The following is a 3080-nucleotide window of genomic DNA, read 5'->3' as shown; positions in this document are numbered from 1 at the left end:
CCGCTTCTGGCCGTTTTCTGTATTGTTGGGGAATCGAACCTAGGGCCTCGTGTATCCGAGGCAGGCACTCTTGCCACTAGGCTATATCCCCAGCCCAACTCCAACTTTTTAATGACTAGGTTGGTGGTGATATAAATCATGTGCCCAGTCAAGGAACACAAGCCACACAACCAGATTTGGTCCTGATCGAATATAAATCTACTGGAATGCTCAGCATACCTCACATAAATTAGGAATTTATTTTATTGTAAGCGTGATGTCAGAGGGATTACAGTTACAGAAATAAGGTAATGAGTGCATTTCTTTTTTTTTTCCTACTTAGAAAAGTTTATTGAACATTATTCTTGCATCACACTTAAGAAAAAATTAATTTTCCCTGAAGGCACCCTTCATTTCATATGATTGATATTTTTGTAGTAAAAATACAATTAAATATGAAATTAGTAAAAGGCAGAATATAAAACATCATGCTGAGCAAAAACAAGTCCAAAAAAGTCACCATATATCCACAGAATATTTCCTATGGTACATGTTTTCTATGTAAGTCATATCTTAATGCAATTTTTAGAACCATAGTTAAATAGTCTTCCAATTTGTTAACTGTAGTTATTGAAATTTTCTTCCATCACATAGTTAATATTAAATTGTCTACATCTGCTATGATCCACACAATGTAACCCCAAGTTTTTTTTTAAAGAATTGCAGTTACTTCTCAAGGTTTGAGAAATCTGGTCCTCCTTTTGTGTAGTTTCCTGAGATGTCAGCTCCACTGAAGTCAAAGCCAGGATTTTCTTTCTGGGACCTCTCTAACGTAAGCTTTCTCTGTATTTGGTCTTGCACTCAGGGATCGGCTGCGTACTCAGATTCCAGAGGGGAAGTCCAACCGTTGGCTGCGTCTCTGTCTTTGTAAGAACAAGGCGGACCATTTTTCTATCTTCCAAAGTCCATGTCCCTTCCTCCGCGATTGTGGAATCGAAGAGCTTGCCCTTGAGGATGTCGTGTCCGCCCACGGCCAGCGCCACGTGCCGGCTGTGCAGGCCGCACTGCACGTCCTGCGCGCGCGTGCCCGGCGGCACCTGCACCTCCATGAACACCTCCTCCAGCGTCTGGTACCACTGGCCCCACGGCGTCCCGCACGGCACCACCCTGCTGCGCTCCTCAAACAGGCCCGAGCCGGCCCGGGATCCCCGCGCCGCACCGAGTGTCATGAGTGCATTTCTTGTTAAATAGTGTTACACCCTCATTTTCTCCCACTTTCTCCCCCCACCCCACACACACATTCATTTCCCAATTGTATTACTGTTGCATTGGTTCACCCTTTGTCCTTTCCTAGGTTTGTTTTTTGTTTAAGTAAACAAATGGACCAATCAGAAAATGTACCCCTTATAGTTTACCCCAGCTCACCTCTGCTTCTTCAGGTAAGAAGGAATAAGAAATGAACAACTTGGAAATCCTGAATAATCATAGAAAATCACTGAGATTCAGAAAAGCCAAATCCTCAGGCCCATGGAAATTTAAACATTTAATCATTCCTGGATACAGAGATGATATTCAGAGGAAAGTATTTGTTTTTCTAGAAGACCTAGTATGGTGCCCAAATACAGAACACAAGAAATGGGCTCTCAGAAGGACTTGTCGCCAATATAACCTTTTTGTATGCTTCTCTGAAATAGACGTTAGCAAATACTGCATAGTGCTGCTGGAAGTGCAGTAGTGAAGAAATGGCCATGGCACCTCAAATCCCCCATGAACATTTTTGTTTGATTTTTATGAGGCATTATCTCACTAGATACCTTAGAGTGTCCTTGAAAGAATGATCTTCCTACCTAGGCCTCCTGACTAATGGGATTACAGATATATACCACCAAACTCAGCTCCAAATATGCTCGGTTATGATTGCTATATTCAGAAAAACATGCAGGTCATTAGGAATAAACTCTGGGGTTTTATGCCTGCCTGTACTGAGCATTTTTTCTAGTCTCTTCTTGCCTTTCCTATTGATGTTTCCTTCCTTTTTCTCTGTCCTATACTTTCTCCCGCAATTTTCCTACTGTGTCTTCCAACGTATAAGTACAAAAATGTTTAAATGTTTCGTTCTTCCATACACTGCCAGGTTTCCTTCACTACTAAGCTTCATGAATGAATCACCTACATACAAAATATCCATATTCCTTCAAAAGCCAGAACCCAAGCCTGGGCCCTCTGCCTCTCTGCTCACAGAAAAGTGCTCCCAGCTCTAATGACCTCCTAATGTTCAAGGTCCTCAAATAATTTCCAGTCACTCCTGGTTGATCTGGCTCCATCAATTGTCCCTATCCCCCTACTTCTACTTCTAGAATTTGTTGTTGTTGTTTTGTTTGTTTTTTGTTTTTTGCATTTGTTCTTATTTATTGTCAAAGTGATGAACAGAGAGGTTATAGTTTCATATGTTAGGCCTTGGGTACATTTCTTGTACTATCTGTTACCTCTTCCCTCATTCCCCCCTCCCCCCTCTCCCTCTTCCTCTCCCCCCATGAGTTGTTCAGTTGGTTTACACCAAATGGTTTTTCAAGTATTGCTTTTGGAGTCATTTGTCTTTTTATCCTTTGTCTCTTGATTTTGATATTCCCTTTTCCTTCCCTAGTTCTAATACCAGTATATACAGTATCCAGGGTACTCAGATGAGATACAGTGATAGTGCAGGTACAACCACAGGAAGGGGATACAAAAGGATCATCAAGAAAAGAAGCTACAGTTTCACATGGCATGTTGAAAGTAGTTACAACAGTGATATAACAGTTGTTTCCATAACATGGAGTTCATTTCACTTAGCATCATCTTATGCATTCATAAGGGCATAGCTATTAGGCTCTTGTGATCCTCTTCTGTGACTAGCCTAAACCTGTGCTAATTATTCCCTATGAGGGAGACCATAGAGTCCATGTTTCTTTGGGTCTGGCTCACTTCATTTAGTATAATTTTTTGAAAATCCTTAAAGGGTGAATAACACGGAAAGAAACAAAGAACCACTGGGAGGAAAAAGGGAAATGTATGGGGTATCAGAAAACAAAGATAAAAAAAATACTTCTAGAATACTGATG

At 41.1% G+C, this 3080-nt stretch overlaps 1 pseudogene across 1 annotated transcript; it reads right to left on the bottom strand.

The window, feature by feature from the left end:
• Positions 1–695: 695 nt before the first annotated feature.
• Positions 696–1208, bottom strand: LOC125344116 (annotated as a pseudogene). Its single transcript, XR_007209409.1, has one exon. The product of XR_007209409.1 is annotated as a nudC domain-containing protein 2-like (transcript).
• Positions 1209–3080: the final 1872 nt, after the last annotated feature.

Source organism: Perognathus longimembris, chromosome 28, assembly GCF_023159225.1.
Source record: "Perognathus longimembris pacificus isolate PPM17 chromosome 28, ASM2315922v1, whole genome shotgun sequence".
NCBI classification, from domain to species: domain Eukaryota; kingdom Metazoa; phylum Chordata; class Mammalia; order Rodentia; family Heteromyidae; genus Perognathus; species Perognathus longimembris.
This window is presented reverse-complemented; position numbering and strand designations above follow the sequence as displayed.